Genomic DNA, 20,435 nt, shown 5'->3' on the forward strand with positions numbered 1-20,435 from the left:
TGAACAGTATAACGACTAATTTTAACTAACAAACAATTTTTTCTGCTACCTCCGGTAAATTTCAATTCGAGTGTCAATATTCCTTGCTAATAATGTTGTACTTAACCCGTTTAAATGCTCATATACTATTTTTTATATAAATTTCCACGTCGAGTCTCTCTAACAATCCTCAACCGTACAGGAATTTTATTAGCTTATTGTAATCAGCATGAATCAGTTCTTCAAATGGCATGCTTAGTTTCTCTGCAGGCGAGTGTTTTCTCCCGAACTTCCCTTTCGAGCTTTTATTGTGTTCTTCCATGTATATTCAGGTAACTTTGTTAATTTAAGTGTTCCATCGTTAAAGCTACGACATAACCCAATTGTAATAGAAAGAGAGTAAAAGTAATAATTATAGTATTAAATTTCGAAAGATTGAACTAACATTGAACTAATATCTTAATATTATGCAAGTAGGGTAATTTCGGTTCGATGGTCCTAGTTTCTTGAAAGCCTTAAAACAGGGAAGATATTTAAAGAATTTTCTGCTGAAAAGATGAATTAGTTTCTAGATTATACACTTTTCATAATATTTTTTTTTGCATGGAAAAACTCGGTGGAAGGGAAGAATGATCAAATCTGGAAAGTATCACATCGATAATTTCTCCTGAGTGACTCAGGAGAAATAGCCATATGATACTGGAATAGTTTGCCTCCAAGGTTTTAAAATTACTTATGGATATTTACTTCTTGAACAAGAAACAATAATAAATTGCCTCTACGAACATAGAAGCAACTAGGAAGTTACGTTTTAGAAAGAATATATCGCATTATTAAGGAAGTCTAGTTAGGAAGCTTATAACTATATGAACAGCAACAAATCATGTACATTTTAATTTTAAAGACAAATACTTCTATCAGTAAGGCATTCGATTAACGTTTCCTTGTTTTAACTTTCCCATAAAGCAGGCAAATCTCAATGAATGTACTGCAGGTATCATGAAGCCAAAGTTCACAGCGAACACATGGAATCTAATAATTTCTTCCTTCTTTATGTTTTATTAGTGTTCACCACAACCAACGCATTCATTAATATGATACACGAATCCACCATTACGATACTGGTCATCGAGTACACTGCATTCCTTGGAGCTGGAGCTGCTTCTGGATGAAACAGATCGTTTTCTAAAACTCAGCTGATTCGAAATGTGCTCAGAACGGTCCTTAAGTCTATATTTACTGTTAGCATTTATTGGCTTCATCTTTACTTTCTCTATATTCTCTGGACAGCATAAAACAGTGGCTTCAAGTTTTCGAGTTTTGCATACGAGAAGTTTGGCTAAAGATGGTATCGCCTCGAAGCATTTTGTAGAAGTCTGTTACATGATAAACCCAGATGTACTCGGCTATGGCTCAGAATTTTTAGTAGAGTTCTTATAATTATCTTGAGGTCAATTAAGCCTATGAAGCACCGTTTCTGCAGTTGAAGATATATTTGCAGCTTGATTTCCGACCAGAAAACCGTAATGTAGAATGAAACGGGAATTGTAGTAGTCCAAATCCAAAAATGAAATTTTCTGATGTGGATAACTTTTCCTAAAACTCATTCAGCAGTTCAACCTTGCGGCCAGGGTGATTCTTCATCCACAATGCTACACAGGCTGTAGACTGTAGAATAACTCTTTAATGATAAGAACTGTTCTGTCTAAAAGCTGGCAATAGTGTGTCTTTTAGTTCAGTAGACAAATCAATATGATAGTATTCATCTTTACAAATAACGGCAACTACATATTATTTATAGCATTGGGTGAAAGTTGTAAAGTTGATATTTAAATACTGGGTGAACTATAGAATTATTTTGTACCAAGCGTCTTTCTCCTTAGCTAATTAAACAATCAACTCATAGTGAATTGACAAATTGCCTATGCTTTGTACTGATTTGCGATGCTGTGTTTGCGTTGTGAAAGACATTAGTTTGTTTTGTCTAAGAAACAAATTCTTTTGAAATCATAGGTACTTGAAACAACAAGCTACGTAATGCAACATTTACCATGTCAATGTTTAGAATATTACAGTGATGACTTAAAGCTTAGCCCGCTCACACTTTAATTAATAAGAAACAAAAAGACAATACTTAGTTATAAATGACGATAGAGGAAAACGAACTTGGGAGTAATACTAATAGAAGATATCATATCCTATGGTTCTCACCTGGCAATGCTGACCTAATTGCCAGTATATGTGGTTTCACAATGGTCGCCGAGGCCTGGCATATCCTGTCGTGTTTTCCATTACTTTTTATCATATTTACAGGCTTTGATTCCATATTTTCTACAACGCTTGACTAATATATACATTATACTATTCTGTATATACGTTTTAGTCTTGTTGAAACTCTAATATAAATAATAATGTGATTTGTAATGAATTTAAAGATCTTGCTGGAGCGAAATTAACTCGTTTTTGACTTTGGTTAATTAGGTTAGTTAAATATGCTGACAAACAAATTGTAAACAAAATAATGAAAAAATATATATTTCTGTTTGTTTAGGTGGTGTACGTAGCTCGAAATCCCAAAGACGTTGCTGTATCGTTCCGTCACTTAGGAAGGCAAATTAGAATAATGGATTTTCGGGTGGACCTTGAAACATATTGGAACTATTTTCAAAAGGGTCTTAGTAAGTAAACTTGTAACTTTGTTTTAATGTTGGCCAAAAGACAAAAGAAAAAATAAATTCTTATAATCTTTCTATCTCCAATACATTCACAAACTCACCTAAATTTTGTTTTTCAAATTTTTTAGTCCGAATAATCTTTCCACAGAATTGACCACTATTCATAGAAAGTAAAAGAAAGACTCATATGAAGGACTCTAGTCCACTTGTATTTGTAAAGTAATAGGGTTCTACTTGGGCTTAGATTTGAAAGTATTAAATTATCAATATCATAATACATTAATTTTAGTCTAATAGTGTTTGTTTAAAATTATTTATAAATTTATAAGAAAATTAATATATTCTTTTATTCAACATCCATTAGTTCCATTTTCACCATATTGGAGTCACATACGAGAAGCTTGGGAGAAAAGAAATCATCCGAATTTGTTGTTCCTTTTCTATGAAGAACTCAAGAAGGTAAGACTTACAATAAAGACAGCAACTGGGAGTCTTCTCATAGGCAGCAAGAGTTTCTAGCGTCCCCAGTACCTTGAATTGGAGAAGAATATATGCAGAATTTTCAACGGCTATTTCCATTTCAACTTTGCTTTACTATTTTGAATTATGAAACAGTTAAGAGCATTATTGTACATGAAATTAGGGTATTCCAGTTTTACTATCTGTTATATTATTGATAAAGTTTTCGAATTTCCTCTTGAAAACATAATCTGAAAAGAAATTAATAGAATAGACAATAATTTCAGTTAAATCAATTCAAATTCACGAGTGTAACAGATATTGCAGGTTAGTTTGGCATATATATATTTCCGTACAATATATGTTCAGAACACGAATACGAGCACCATCATATTAATGTAACAAAATCGGTGTTGCCACATTCTTAGCTCTGGATTGGGCTGAAAAATAGTACCAAATTGAAACAAAAAAGACTGATTTCATTATTTTATACCAATGTAATATATGACTCTATAACACGAAACCAAAGAGGTAAAGTTCTTAAAACAGCCCCCCTTCTTCCAAGAGCCCAACTACTTTTTAAAAGCATCCAAATAGGAGGACCTAGAACAACCATGGAAGTAGATGAAACTTTTCTCGCACGTAGGCAAAACAGTTATCTCTTCGGTATGTATTGTAAGGAAATCAAACGCGTCTCTATTTCAAAGTGACCAATAAACCAAAACGGTATTATGGCCATATATGAAACATATATAAACAGAGCAACAAATCAATAATCTCCGAGGTCGTGTGTAAACAATACGTTATAATAAAATATTAAAATATAAATTATTGCACTTTATTCTCGCTTATTTCGCAACCCAAGGAGGATAATAGACTGTAAGAAGACTATAAGGTAGGTAAACAGACATTTGTAAAAAAAAATTTAGATACGGCCCAAGGTCCTAGAACCTTCCCTGAAAGACTTCCCAACACATTATTAGTAATTTTAAGTCACAATGGTATCTATTATTTCTAACTAGTGCAGCACACATATACCTAATACACAACAACATTTTTAAGAGTAAAACACACAGTATAAGTAACGTGAGATGTAGGAAAATCTAATGGCACTTTTGAAAATGTGACAAGTGTTTATTAAATGATGCTGAATTGGGTAGAATTGTACCATTTTCACAAAAGAGGCTGAAAATGCCAGCGTGGGACCAACGGACCAATGAATGACAAAAAAAGGCTGAATTTGGTACAATTGTTTCAAGTGTGGCAACACTGAACAAAACTGAATGCAATGCTACGCTCTGTTAGAAGTTGTGCGGAAAAAGCTGTTGTGATACTGTTGTATGGTTCTATGATGGTATTTCGAAGTTCGGTAATGCTGTTTGCTGTTCGATAGCGCTGCTATTTCCCAGACAGTCTTAATTCTGATCCTATGACATAAACTTACTTTCATTACATGTATTGATCATAGTCTAAACTACAAAATTATGATTTCTTAACATGATAAGGTACGCATTCATCTATGAACCAACCCTGACATACTAAAAATAATACAAAATTTACCATTTTTCTTTCACTTGTTTACTCATAAAAGAAAGGAGGTAATAAAATGCAACTTGACAACAATCATAGATAATGTTAATTTTCACTGTTGCCAAAATAACAACTCCCCCAAAATATAAGTTGAGGCAGTGACTGGAGGAATGAAATCAACTGCATTTGATTACGTATCATATCGTTTTGGTATCCTGTGAACTACATTCTAAATAATGTTATTATTTAATTTTAATAACTCTATGTTAAAACTATTTTGTTTAATACAAACTATATACAACTATTATTTAAAAAGTAGTTCACACGGTTCCAAGCAGGGCCGTAACTTGTGGGGACAGGGGGGATCAACTGCCCTTCCAGGGAAGCTCCCCGTCGTTCGAGGGGGTCCACTTTAAGACAATTTTTTTTACTCCGTATACGATACCAACATGAAATTATAAATGAAAACTCAAGCATCACTATATTACTTAAACAAAACAGCACACAAAAGGTAAATAAAACAAAAGTGAGTCGTGGGCCCATTTCAGTAAAACCTGTCTACTATTAGGGGCCCTAGAAATAATATTTATTCGTATTTCTTTGAGATTTGTCAATATTGTCCTCTTAATTAATTTCCCATTTATGGAATGGGCCCAAGGGCGTTCGGGAGGGCCCACAAAGAGTAAGAGGAAGATGGAAAGAATGAGCCTATTTTCGAACTTTGCGGGAGGGCCCAAAACATTTTTTTCTAGGAGGCCCAAATATTAACGCTTGCCCCCAGAAAAAATCTAAGTTTCACGGCACTGATTCCAAGACAACACGATACGTAATCAAATGCAGTTGAGTTCGATCCTCTAGTCGCTGCCTTAACTTAGATTTTGGGGGAGATGATATTCAGGAAACACTGTAATTTCTATCGATAGGAACACTGAATGTTCTTGAGGTTCATATTTTCTGTTGTAGAATAAAATTATATATGATTGTGGTAACTTGCATTTCATTATCTCCTTTCACTTATGAATAAACAAGCAAAAGACAAATGGTAAATTTTGCATTATTTTTAGCAAGTCGGACTCTTAAGGGGTTTCAAATCGTATGTTGAGAGATGTTCATCGGAAGCATTTCACCAAGATCTAACACTAATACCAACATCACTTGTTTACAAATTATTTTAAAATTATTTTATACTTTAATTTTGTTCCTTGTGACGTCACATTGTTCTAAGGACAAATCTAGTTCTTCCGTCCTTTTCTGTGTTCATTACTTTAGCTATTATCCCGTACGTTCCTTTACCTTAACGCATATTCTCATAATTAATTCCTTATGCTTTTAGTAGCAAATGCGAAGTTTTCTAATCACGATTATCAGAAGTCTTAAACTTGCGACAGTGCGTCTTAAACCCTACACTTCATCACCGTATCGGTATCGAGTTTTTTGCTCAACTAAGCAATTAGATGCTGTGCCAGAGAACGAGCATTTTTGTCGCCTGCCATGGTAATTGTTCTCGATAAATTGTACTGTTGAGAGCACACTTACGTACATGACTAACACTCTGTACGCTTAACAGGAAATCTGGCGATCAAAATATCTATTGTATATGAAAATTGAAGAGGCTGTGAAAGACTTGAGTTCTGCGAGTTGTTAGCAGTGACTATTAGTTACAAGTAGTTGTAGAATTTTGGAAAAATAAAAGTTACAAGGACTTTTGAGATTCTGATTAGCAATTTGCAGCTGGTGAAGTGACGCATTAGTATTTTTGAGAAGTAAGCTACTGGTAAACATCTTTTCTAATGGTTTGACCGCTGAAATTCTGTACTTTGATCTTTACTTTCTTATTACATACGACATCTCTCCTGGCAATATGGTTAGTATGAGTGCATTTTGTGCTGATCACCAGGGTTCGATCCACGGTGGGTGCTCATGTGGTTAGCTCAGGTGTGTTAAGCTTTAGGTCCACGTCTCATATAGCCTCACTGCTGAAAGGTACGCTAAACTTCAATCTAATAACGTTGATTAATTGGTCATAAATAGATAAATGTAATTACAAAAAAATATTATTATTTACAATAATTAATCGTTTTGTTTTTGTTTGGAAAGGATTTACCATCTGTAATTAAGAGGGTATCAACGTTTTTAAATAAGAGTTACACGGACGAACAAGTGAAGGAATTAGCCGAGCACCTGGACATCAAGAACTTCCGGAAGAACAAAGTGTTCAATTTCGATCACCTTATAAGTGGATTTCAAAGGGAAGGAGAGCAGCCCTTTATTAGGAAAGGTAACATTTCGTCGCATAAGAACCAGAGGTACGTAACTCCATTTTCGTAGGTTTACAGGCGAGAGGACAAAAATATTGTTTTCTTAGAAAGATGTGTTTTTATTAAGATGGTAATTGAGCTACATTACTACAGACGATGGACAATTAGAAGATATGGTGTTACGTTCCATTTACACCAAGTGAGGCTTTCAAAATTACGTCCAAACATGAAGAAAACGACAACTGCATTTTTGGAGTTACGTTTCTCTGGTTCTTATGCGACGATTTTTTCCTGTTTTTTAAAAAGTAATACTGTTTGGCCTATTTAGTGATCTGGTGGTTAACTCTTATAATTAATTGCAAATACTCTTCCAGAGCTTTAAAGAAAACGCTCTGCACGAAATTTGGCACGAATGTTCCAAGTGTTCGAAAGAAAAAGCTCTTATTGTGTTATTGAGGAATAATGGCCTAAAAACTTACATGCTTATTTAACCTTGGAATGTGCGTGTTGTAATCTCTTTGCAGTACATTTTATCCAACTTGTGTAAATGATACAAAATCAAAGTTCTCATCCTTAATTGGTGATACGAGTTAGTTGTAATCGCAAAGTCAATATTTGTATCAATATATTTAAGATAAATGGTTTAACTGCTTTACGTTATGTTATTACTGTTATTATTATAATGCTAACAAGACTAGTCTAGAAAATTACGTTTCCAAACTTAATTTACACCAATTTCTATAGTCTAGTCTTTTATATCAGGATTTGGCTTTCTGTCAACAGCTATGATGGTACTCTTCTATTTTAAGGGCCGCGGTGGCTTAATGATAGAGCGTTCACCTCTGGTGCTTGGGGTCCAGGGTTCAAACCCTGCTCCCGCCACGTGAGCTTTGTGGTGGACAAACACCGTGTGCGTGGGTTTTCACGGGGTTCTCCCGTTTCCTCCCACTGTCTTCATTCCACCATCTCATTCATTTCTCATTATCACCGTCTACTTTAACTTAACCGGCATAACCGTAGGACGTAAAACTCAAAAATTTCATTTCATTTTCTTCTATTTTTAGTTACAACTATATCCCACAAATATCAACAATCAAATAAATTCTAATACATAACGTAGAAAGTATGACTTACTTAAATAAAGAAATAGTAAACGACACATTGAAATCACCAGAGTCGTCCACAGGTAAAAATAACAGACTCTGCGGAATTGCTGATGTTGGCAACACTGATATTGTTGGCTATTGGATTTTATTTTAATGTAATGTCCTACTATTATAAACCCAGAGTAAGGCAGTTGGTGATGATGCGATGGGTGATATTGCTGAAATGAAGGTAGCGAAAAGAAACAGAAGAACTTGAAGAAAACTCACGCACACGGTATTTATCTACAACAAAATTTGTTTGGCCCTTACTGGATCGGTCTCAAGCACCAGAGATGAGTACTCTACTACTGCGCCACCGCGGTCTGTCTGGCTGTTGGAACCCTGTAGATTGATGTATATACAATACGTTTTGCTCTCTAAAAATAGAAGCTTTCGCTAGAACTCTGCTTATGCCCTGTAGCTTTGCAGAATCTTTGAGCTATAAACCTATTAATTTTGTGTTTCAGGCCAAGTTGGTGGCTGGAAAGAGGAGTTTACACCGGAGCTAACGAGACAAGCAAATGAGTGGATAGAAGAGAATCTGAAAAAGATAGACCTCAAGTTTCCACTGTGAAGTTATAATAATGTACCTATCTTCTTATTTTGTACTCGTACATTAATAAATACCATACTAAAATACAGACCAATGTTTGTTAATACTTGTAATTATGTGTTTAGGAAAGGCAGTTACGCGTAGATATAAGTTGGTGTTCGCAATGAGACTTTTATTTCCATTACTTATTTATCGATTAATGTCTGGCGCACCCGTTTAGCACCGAAGCTATGTGAGATGTAGACCTACAGTTTTAGGTGGAATCCGAATCAGTGTATTGCGTTCAAAATTCTGGATTTTACCACCAGAAATCGAACATCGAAGCCGTATACCCTCGCATACCATTATATCAACAGGGAGGGCTAAATAATAAGGTAGATGTCTTTAATCACTATTGTTTAGGTTTTGGCTTATAAGGAGCGCCCTGTGTTATTTAAATTTAGACTGGTATACTATGCGATAGGTTAATACTTATAATAGTGTTAGTAGTAGTAATACTTATAGGCCCACCTGTTAGTCCTATCTGTAGTAATAACATGAAAAGAAATCAAGATATTAATCTTATTCTAGAAATTAAATTGTAACACGTCATGTATATAATGTATTTTCTAAATAACAATATTGTAAAACTAAACCATATTACTTATTGAATATTAGAATGTCCAGTGGCGGCTACTGGGGAAAGTTACAGTGTTTTAGGTTAAGGAAAAAATAGGCTTTAAACAGTTTCACAAAGTTCTGTAGAAGAATTAGTACACCAACAAGCTTTCTATCTAGAACTTGCACGATCAAGTTTATCTTTGTAGCCGATGTCCCTTTCTTCACTACCTGCTATTCGATGTTCTTTATTTCCTTAACAATTATTGTATTATACGATGTTTCGAAGTTTAGTCAGGAGGCAGGTATGCGTTCAGATAACCTTCAGTAGCTAAAATGAATTTTTTAACTTGACTAAAAATAGTTTAATACACAGTTAGACGTTGGTCCTGAAACTCTGGCAATCGATCTCAGCCCTATAGACATTTCCACTATATCGATCCGACTAGAATCCCAATTAAATTAACCTTGAAACTACTTGTGAAGACTCTAAATCAGTTACAAAAAGGATGGAAGTGAACTATTCGTACAGTATTTTTTCCCAGTCCTGTGGAGGCTCATCTGGTGTCCAATGATTGATCAATCAGGGTTCGGCTTAGAGAAGAGACAGACTAGGACATAGACAGTGTAGTAAATTGAGGGGGAAAACTACCCTCATATTTAAACTCCCCGCCGTTCGGGAAGGGCCCACTTCAAGATGAAAATTTCTTACTCCGTACACAGCGGTATGATTGGAGCTTGAATATAAAATAAAGCATGAAAGAGGTTAACAACCTTTTAAAAAATCCTCAAATAAAAGGAATGTGTAATTTGGACATATTTCAGTAAGATGTCTTCTACTAGGGCCCTGAGAAATATAATTCTTAAGGCTTTAATTTATGTTAAAAAGCCCCCGTAATTTAATTTGCGAATCACAGAATGAATCAAGCATATCATTTTTAAAAGATCTGAAATTAATTTAAAATGTTTCTGCTGCCACATCATCTGAACAAAAGGTATTTACTAAGATGAAACATAAATGTAATCCGGGCTATACTTCAGTAGGACAACAACTGAGGCACATAGAAGTTTAAAAAAAAATGGTATGTTGCCCAAATGTAATATTTCAAATTTTTGTAGAGGGGATAAATATGCTTGTTTCCTCAGAAGGAGTTCCAAGTTACAGCTCTAATGCATGGACAAAGAAATTAGAAACCTTCCAACAAGTAAGTACCATTTCTACTAAAAGAATTACACCTACACACTATATGGCATAGGAAAATATATTACGCGGCGGACTAACCTAACAACTCAACTTTGACTCTAAACAAAATGAAACTCATACTTGTTCAGATAGTTGCTTTTGCTGCCAAGGGTACATAGATTTAAAATGTCTTTCCTTTCTGAAGTTTCCTAACCTCGTTTTATACTGGAATTAATATTTTAGCTCTCAAAGCTATTACAATCCTGATTATACAGACAACAGACCTCTGTCTTACCAATAACGCTAAAACCTCGAAACATAATAGACTTACTGGTTGCATAAACATGCATGGGAAAATATTGATATGTTCTTAATCTTATAAAAGCGAGAAGCCTTTCTAATAGCTCACGTCATGCTAATAGTTATCACTAACTGTGCTGCTTCCTACCTGACGCCAACAGATGTCATCACTGTAGAGGAAATTTGGAGGCTAGCCGGAGGCTGAGGGGGGACTCGTTTTTTTATTTTAGTTTACCAACCAATTCCTTACACGTCTTCAACGCAGGAAACCGGGTTCGATTCCCGGCATGAGCTCAGGTGGTTTTGAATTCCACCTTAACCTGTAAGTCCACGTGCCATATAACGTCACTGTTGAACGGCTTTCAAAACTTTCATTCACTGACTCACGAACGAATTCCTTTATATATATTTAAGTCTGTCCGTGCGAAGATCCGTCAGCCAGGGAGAGAAAACTTTGAGGAACTACTTAGTGAATCGCCACCAGTTTTGGTCTGGATTTAGTGAGTTAAATGTTAAGAAAAAATGTTAAGAAAAAATTTGTGACTTGAGGCAACACATTCCTTAGAAATCAACCATTTCGAATTTTAGCAGTAATCGCTATAAAGCAAAAACTATAATAGATTGCGTGGTATTCCATGCAATCTATTAACCAATCCAATAAATATTTAACCTCCCTCCTTAAGTCTCTACTATCACCGGAAGTGATAAAAATTCACTACAACTTCCGGCTTCAATATTGATCTGTAGAACAGAAACAAGAAGAAGTAACAAGAACCTTTTTTCTCTATTTTTTAAATCGATTTACCGCTCTAAGAATAACTACCAACTTCTTTTTAACTCCTTTCAAACCGGAAGTTGACAAATCAACCACTTTCGGTTTCAACGCTGATTACAATGTGGTGAAACACTAATAGATAATGAGAAGTGGTTTTCTGTAATTAGTTAAGAGCCCCAAGAATATATTCCATACACACTCTAATCTCTCTACTAAAACCAGAAGTGCCAGAGATCAACCAGCACTTTTGGTTTCAATATTAATGGAGGAAATAGCATGGCATACAAACCAAATTCTTTGTCGTGGTATACATTTGATACTGCTACTGTTTAATTACGACCTAATTCCATTATATTTCTTTTATCTTGAGCACAAACTCTTCCGTTTGGAGGAATGTTTATCTTAGAATGACATGCAGAATTTGTAATGTGATAACATCAGTACCCAGTTGTCCAAATACATGTAATACTTATCATTGTGTTATCAGGAATACCTTTCTGACACTTATAACCATATCAGCAAAATGGATCAACAAAAGTTGGTCAGAATAAAGCGAAAAGTTGTGAGTTGATACTTTACATCTCTTAGCATGTAAAACTTGAGATTAGTTGAACATCAACAGTGTTTGTCTCAGTTTTACAGGTAAGTAACTGAAGCATGTACAAATATTCTTGAAACTTTCTTATGTATTTGCAAGATGTGTATAAGATACTACATAATTATTGATAATAGTACAAAGAGTGTGTATCATTACACTTATTAAACAACTACAGTATGCGGCAAAACAAACAGTACTGAAATCACATCGTTAACATTTATTTATTTGTTGTATATACAACATAACGAAACATAAGAAAGATTGTCAAATGGATGGCAACTAAATGATACTCAACACACAATGTAAATTTGCAAGGAATCATTCCTATACATCATGTGTTCAAAATGTTGAACATTATGTCGCACATATTCTTCATAGCGGTCCTGTAGATCGACAAACATGTTAGTGAACACGGTTTGGTGGAATGACAAAGCAAATGACCGAATCTTTTCTCGTAGCTCCGGTATAGTAATAGGAAGTTATCTGTTCGGAAAATTGCTTCCTTCAGCATACCCCGTATGTAGACATCTGGATCCATGAGGTGAGGGGAGAAATCAAACGATGTCCAAACTCTTGTGAGCAGAAGGGTAAGTGACTCACTTGCAGTGTGGCCAATAACTTCGTCTTGCTGCATCCATTGTTGTTATTAACGACAGATTTTTCGTGCGGTAAAAGCAGCACAAATCATGAAAGACAGGGTCCATAATCATCTGTATATTGATGCGGCGATCAAAGTACTGAACCATATGTTACTGATGAAATCTTCATTTTCATATGCCATAGCTAACACTCCAGAGCAATACAGTAGACGTCCATGTTAATCTCCTGCAGTGAGACGCTGCCCCACACCGTATGAGCGTAAATATAACCGCCACCAGGTTATAGAAGTATTTTTCGTGGACGCTCTGTATATTTCGTAAAGACAGTGATTATTATTTTTCGATTTATACTTTATTCTGCGACGCATACAAGTTCTTTCTTCGGTGGGAATTGCTTCTTTCCCACTGGACAAAGAAGTCTCTCATTGTTTTCTCATATATATATATTTAAAACATTGCTTTTTGGTGAGAAAATTTTAGTGAACTACGAACCTTTTCAGTGTTTCTCCCTGATTTATTATTATGCACAGTAATTATTCTGCAGTTATTTGGAACTGAATTAAGTGCTTTCTTTAATCATTTATGGAAATACTACTGACCAGATTTTCGAGCACCAGAGTGGCACCAACTACATTGCTTTTTCCAGCTCGTTATCTGTACTTTCTCACGCCCGAGTTATCGCAGTGTCTCGTGCATCGTGACCAATGGACTAAAATTAACATAAATTATAATTATTATTTTCCTTATTCTGTTTGTATGTGCATACAGGTGAGTTAACTGAGTGACTTTTAGAATGAACTACCAACACTTTTCAGTCGACCACTGCGACTCGTACCTTGAGCTTTGGTGCTCAGGGAGTTTGACTCCGGTATTGTGTGCAGCCACCACGCACGTTGCGTCGGAATTTAAGTATGATTTTGTGTTAAGGAGCACAAGCTAATAGCCGGTGAAGGAGTTTTCTTACGGCTAGCCCCAACTAGTGAAGTCCCAGGTTCATAAACCTTGTGCGCCAAAAAAGTTATACACGACATCAGCATCAGCATTCTACTTTGGAGACTTTCTTTTTTAATTTGCTGAAGACTCATCTTTACTCTTCAGCAACTGCATTTCTACGTGGGATTATCCCGGCAACTTTTTCCCCAGTGCTAATCCCCAAGTGCGTCAATGGTGTGAGAGAAACATTCATAGTGAAATTTCAGATATAAACTCATATATATATATATATATATATATATATATATATATATATATATATATATATATATATATATATATATATATATATATATATATATATAAAGAGCTACATTGCATTAAAATGGCAAAGTGTGGTTTTAGTGATGAAAGTTATTACACATATTCTGTGTTAAGTGTTATGTTCATTTCTCTTCGTTATTTTTTTTTATATAAAATATATTAGTATTCTAATAAATAAGTATAGTGTTATTTAATCCAGTGTGTTTTCGTTGTTTGTGTGCGTTATGGTCTGGATGACGGTCTGATCGTCCGTGAGGTTTTCGGGACGAGACATCCGAACCTCTCGGCACCTAATGCTCATCTCATCATTGAGACCGACAAGCGATTTGGAAACAATTTGTAACCTCTTCTTGAAGAGGTTTTTCATCGTCCTATCCAGGTAAGTTCCGGTCTCAAGAGAATACTTATTGGTAGGACCACGAACCACGAATAACGAAGCGATCCAAGGACGGTTATAATATTGCTCGACAATAAGTACCTCCTCCTCTGTTGTGAGCAACATTATCTTCGCACCAACTGCACACTACGCTAATCCACACACAACTGAGCACACATGTGGCACCCACAGCTCATACCACGTAGCATCTGAGTGCCACCAATACGCGAATTTCAGTACTATTTGTTTTGCTGCATACTGTATTTGTCCTTGAAAAGATATATTAATCTGGTAATAATTATGAAAAAGGTAGCCACACACTTAACAATAACACTTCTCTTGTATCTGATGAAGATGCTTATATAACATGCAAATGTTACCACAAGATATTGTTTCATTAATTACGTATGTTCACCTTGTTCACAATGACATATTTCCAAATGTATCTACAAATCCTGAAGAAAAAATTTGGTAGTTTCAACGCTGGTAGAAGAAATTTCATTTGTAATTGTGTTTGTTATGTCAAGTCTCTTTACCTTTCTGAGTTAAACTGTTCAGAAGACTGTCACACCAAAATGATGTCTCTAGAAAGTTTTAAGGGAGAAATCATCACTGGTAATGAGCAGGGAAATAGAGCTGTGCGATACTTCGATTTAACGATTGATATTTTCAAATATCGAAAACATTTTTCTAATCGATATTTTTCGATATTTCAGTAGTTATGATTTTTTTAGTTTTCGATATTTCATTATTATTCGAATCATTCCATTTAATGTAGTGTGGCAGATATGCGATGACCAATCAAAAAGTTACCGGAATTTCTTTGTAACTATTTATTATCTTAATATAAGTTCATATTGATTTAATCGCCTTCCAAATAGGCTCCTTGAGAACACACTCACACTTGTTGCACCGCTGCTACCATCGCTGGAAACCACGCATAAAATTCTATTTTGGTATGATCCGCAGTTCAGCCGTCGCGTTTGTTGGGATGCCTTCTATGGTGTCAAAACGGTTACCTTTGATGCCCTATTAAATCTTGGGGAAAAGCCAGAAGTCCGCTGGTGCTAAATCCGCTGAATAGGGAGGCTCATAGAGGAGAGGAATGTTCTTTTCTGAGAGCGAGGTGTAAATGGAAAAAATGAAATTAATTGTGTTTAATTCAACATCCCATACTTATTCCCTTTAGGGTAAAGAAGAGGATGAATAATGAAAATTTATGATTGTGAAACTGATTTTTTTGTGTTCTCTCACCGGGAATTGAATCTACGACCACATGCACTAAATGCTTACATGCTAATCACTAGGGCAGAGAGGAGGAAGCTGATGTTGTAAAGATGAGATGAAGTTTGAAATAAAAGTTTTTGATTTTGACTTGCATTGCTTCTCTAGAGTAAGCCATGTGTTATCGTGGCTTAGTAATCGTGGTTAAGCGCTCATCTCTAATGCTAGTGATTCTTGATCTGCACTTGCACTATTGAATTCATGATGCATATCTTGGTCGTGAATTTTCTCGTTGGTAGGAGTAATACATGAGTCACTGTTACGAAAGTTGCTGAATATGTGTGTGTAACTGGTAGGAGTTTTTAGTTTTTGTAATTTACCTTATCACACAAATCAAAAGTAATCAGTCTAGGAGAGAGCAACCGTACCCCCTTTACTACCTCTAAATTATACTTAAGTTAAATGGGGTACCTCATCTTTTGTTTAACGTTTCATGTATATACTCCGAGGTGATACTAAATATTTTGTGCTCTCCATGCCGAGAATCGATGGTGGAACCACTAGGTTCGATTCCCTGTGAGAGAGCACGAAAATAGTTTCACATCATTCACTTTCATTACTCACACGCCTCCTTTCCTCTAAACGGAATAACTATGGAAAATTGTACTAAATAGAATTCATTTCATTTTTTTTTCATTTACAGTAATATAATGTTCATATTGTGGTTTTCCCTCAAAAAGCCGCCTCAGCTTCAAGACATTTATCTTCGCACATAAATTTGTTGAGAGAAATACGTGTTAAAGTCCACCAACTGAATTTCCATTCATATATACCAAGCAAATGTTCAATTCACACTAACGAATGCAGGTACACGTTTTATCGTATCGAATTATCAACGAGAACACTGAAAGTAAACAATAACTTGTCACATAATGAATCGGTTTGCTAAACAACATGAATATACACAATTGATCTCTTGTGTTTTTAAAGGACAAAAACATTCTTCCACGGATAGACACGAAAAGTTTAACATAGCTATCTCGTTGTTGGCGATGCATTCGTCTGCCAAAAATGATTTAATATACCAACACTTCATTTAACTCATGTATTCACTTTCAGTTTAAGTAGTCCTTTATAAGGATGTTTTAAAACAACACCGACAACGTTTCGGAGGTGAATCCTGACACCAAGATAAGACGAAAAGTATACACCATCCTGGGTGCACAAATGCTTCCTTTCCGAGTTATAGGCTGCCGAAAACATGAAAAAATGAACTTTAAAGGTCCATAGCTCCAAATCTATGGAATCTAGCGTTGTCGGATCAAGACGTTAATTAGGAACTGGTATGTGCACTATCTAAAAATACGTTTCAGAATCCTAAGATACTCACATAACAATTTTTATACAGGAAGTTTGGTTACCGGCATTTAATCTGTAGTACTCACCAACTACCTCTATAAAATTTGTTGCGGAAGTACCACAGGATTCTGAAACTTGGATATTTGGATAGGGCACATAGTAGTTCTAAGTAAAGTCTGGACCCGACTACAGTAGGTCCCATAGTTTTGGAGCTATGCGCCTCTAAAGTTTATTTTTTCATGTTTTCGGCAGCCTGTAACTCGGAAATGAAGCATTTGTGCACCCACGTTGGTCTATACTTTTTGTCTTATCTTGGTGTCAGGAATCACCTCCCAAACGTTGTTGGTGTTCTTTGGAAAAACCATGTTTATAATATCAGTACCAGAAAATCTCTTGTATATACAATATGATTACCGAAAATTGAACTCAGAGATTCAACGTAATTTCATCATCACGGTAATATGAGACATACACTTACAGCTTCACAATGTTCGAACTACATGAGCTCCTTTCATGAGATACCAAATGTAAATTCATGAATAATATTGATAATTGTGGTGTTCAATCTTTTGGCTGAACGAGGGATGTATGATGCTTCAAGAAAGATCAACTGCACGTGTAATGAACCAAGGAAGTTTTAAAAAAATCAAACACAAGAGATAGATCAATCACTGCCAAAAATAAAAAGTGAACTAACCCTAATCCCTGCTATCATACGAAAGGGTTATGTGCTAGGTCACAGCTTAACAGGATAAGGTTCAACGATTACCAAAACTTAATCCTACTTCTTCCATGATACGTTTTAAGTCTAAAATAGGGCTATCTTTCCCAAATTCAATGGTTCCAGCTCAACGAGACAAGGGAAATGTGATTGCCAAAAAGTTAATCCTAGTCCCTTCTATAATATCGAAAGAAGTACAAACTGGGCCCAATAAAAGACAATCCTTCGTCAATTGAAGAAATCCAGCTGAACTTTATGTGCACAATAAACGTTGCGTTACCTGTAAATGACGTTTTATCAAAAATACCTTATTTTCTTTATACATTCAAAATATTTGAAGGTTTGAATAGGAGAAGACAGTACTGACTCATTTATTTTCAATAGTTTTCTTCGCTAATAGCGTCAAATAATTAAATGAAACCAAAAATACTTAAATATGAGCTAACTTTCTTTCACAGTCAGTACAGTTACAAGGGGAATGGATACTACTCAGCACTGAAACTTGGAACTTCAATCCAGAGAACAGAGGAATTGGAAACTCAGATTTACGTAAAAAAAAAAAAAAAAAAAAAAAAAAAAAAAAAAAAAAACAAACATTATCTAGTGTAACCAAGTCTTTTTCTATCATAAGATTATTATAACTATTAGCTGCAGTATTACAATATCTATATCCAAGCCCATGCTGGCCCACCGGGACACCGAGACGTGTCCCGGTGCGCCCTCCGAAATATCACAGTATAACTAAAGGTAAAAGCTTTTAGTAATAAATTCTTACAGTTTATTGGTAAAGAACCCGTGAAAGGTGCAGTGCGCTCTTTAAATTAGACGCCCTTGCGAGATCACATCAAAGATGAACGATTTTATTTACTCTTTTGTATAGCACAGTTCTGTACAATAAATACATACAGTTACTGTTGGTAAAGAAAACGTGAAAGGTTTTGCATAAGGCGCCCTACGAAACATCACATTATAGATAAGTGGTTTTAGTTATCCTGTATATCAGCTTTACATAATAAATTCAAATGCTGACTGGTAGTACAGAGCCTGTGAATGTAAGGCGCCCTTTACATAAGATGGCCTGCGAAATATCACATTAAATTTTTATTTTATTTTATTCTTCTATATTTCAGTTTTGTATTATAAATTCATACAGTTGCTATTGGCAGAGAACAGGTAAAGAGTATAATCACTTATTATAAAGTTATGTAGCTATATAACGAAACAATGTGATACATAAAGAATAGTTTGGATAGTCAAACGTACGATGCATTTATATAATACTACACTGACACTAGTCTCTAATTTACGATTTTTACGGCGTCGAAGCTTTCAGTCTTAATACGCATCCATATGTCCAAGCATATTGATTATTCCTGTGTGTTTTAAAGCAGTGTTCGGATAATCAGTACCTGTTGTATTTCTGAAATATAGCTATATTAATTTCCGTAAAATGTGGTCTTCCTGTCACCACGGCACGGCACGTCCTCAGGTTGTGGATCGAGGAGATGGCCTCTGGGATATAGAGATTAGCTGCGAATATACTGAATAAGCAATCGCGGAGAGACAAGGGGTAATTCTCCACCTTGGGGATTTGGTGTGGGGCTAACAACCTCATCCTGTATTTAAAAAAAAGGATTGTTCAGATAAGTTCGCAGAATCCCCAGATCAGGACTGATAACTTGGCACAAACTTAGCAAAGTAAATCGAGATGAGATTTGGAACATAAAATATAAGAAGTCTCTATAGGGCAGGCGCGTTGAAATTTGTAAAGCATGAGTTTAGAAATAGAGAATAGACCTAATGGGATATCAGGAAGTTAGATGAGAAGGAAATAGAGGAGTCAAGTCGGGAAATGTTACGTTCTTTTACGGGCAACGGATTAAAAATTACCAACTAGGAACAGGGCTTTTCGTTCACAAATGAATATGTAATATCAGCAATTACATGGGTTGAATTTGTTAATGATAGATTTTCTTTTACTTCTCTTAAGGGTCGGTGGCGTAATATTATTGTTTTAAATGCACATACCCCAACAGAAAATAAGGATGGCGATTAAAAAAATACAGTTTTTACGAAGGAATAGAACGGGTATTTGATCATCTTCTGCATTACCATATGAAAATTCTGTTAGGCGGTTTCAATGCAAAGGTAAGGCGAGAGGGCATTTTCAAACCGATTATAAGGAATAAATGTTTGCATAAGGAAGGTTGTGGCAACGGCTTTCATGAACTGTGCAACATCCAGAAACCTTATCGTGAAGATTAAAAAATTCCAACATCGCGACATTCATAAATATAATTGGACTTCATCAGATGGAAAAACACATAATCAACCTGATCATGTTTTAGTAGATAGAAGAAAACAGTCTAGCACAACTGATGTTCGGTCGTTCAGAGGAGTTGATTGTGATAGTAAGAGAGAGACTATCGTTGAATAAAGGAAATATTCAATATCTGAAAACGGAGCGGTTTAATTTTTAAAAAAATAGAGGAGAGTTAGGTACGAGGGAAACCAGAGTGAAGTGTCGAATAGATTCTCGGTTTTCGAAGGTTCGGAGTGCACTGGTGTTCAGGATACTTGGTTGACATTAGAGATAACATTAAAATTTCAACAAAACAAATATTGGGGCATGCAAAAATACGTAGGAACAAACATGGTTCAACCAGGAATGCACTAAAGTAGCAGAGAAGAGAAAACAGAAGAAACAGCGTTGGCTACAAAACCCGAACGAAATAACTACATAAAATTTCATTGTCATCTGGCAGAAAACTTCCAAAACTTTTAGAACAAAGAAACGTGACGTTTGAAAGTTAAAATTAATTAACTTGAATATAATAGTGAAAACAA

The 20,435-nt window shown here is 35.3% G+C and overlaps 1 protein-coding gene and 1 pseudogene across 2 annotated transcripts in view; both read left to right on the forward strand.

Annotated features, from left to right (window-relative positions):
- Nucleotides 1-8,687, forward strand: part of LOC145693733 (luciferin sulfotransferase-like) — a 37,369-nt pseudogene extending 28,682 nt beyond the window's left edge. The window contains exons 4-7 of the transcript XR_014132821.1: nt 2,531-2,657; nt 3,019-3,113; nt 6,741-6,921; nt 8,514-8,687. The product of XR_014132821.1 is annotated as a luciferin sulfotransferase-like (transcript). The remainder of the gene's footprint in view (nt 1-2,530; nt 2,658-3,018; nt 3,114-6,740; nt 6,922-8,513) is intronic.
- Nucleotides 8,688-12,007: 3,320 nt separating this feature from the next.
- LOC145692049 (luciferin sulfotransferase-like) overlaps nt 12,008-20,435 on the forward strand; it is a 54,745-nt gene continuing 46,317 nt past the window's right edge. Inside the window, exon 1 of the mRNA XM_081767341.1 lies at nt 12,008-12,096. The gene's annotated coding sequence lies outside the window, so the exon portion shown is untranslated. The remainder of the gene's footprint in view (nt 12,097-20,435) is intronic.

Source organism: Thermobia domestica, chromosome 8, assembly GCF_964235325.1.
Source record: "Thermobia domestica chromosome 8, izTheDome1.hap1.1, whole genome shotgun sequence".
NCBI classification, from domain to species: domain Eukaryota; kingdom Metazoa; phylum Arthropoda; class Insecta; order Zygentoma; family Lepismatidae; genus Thermobia; species Thermobia domestica.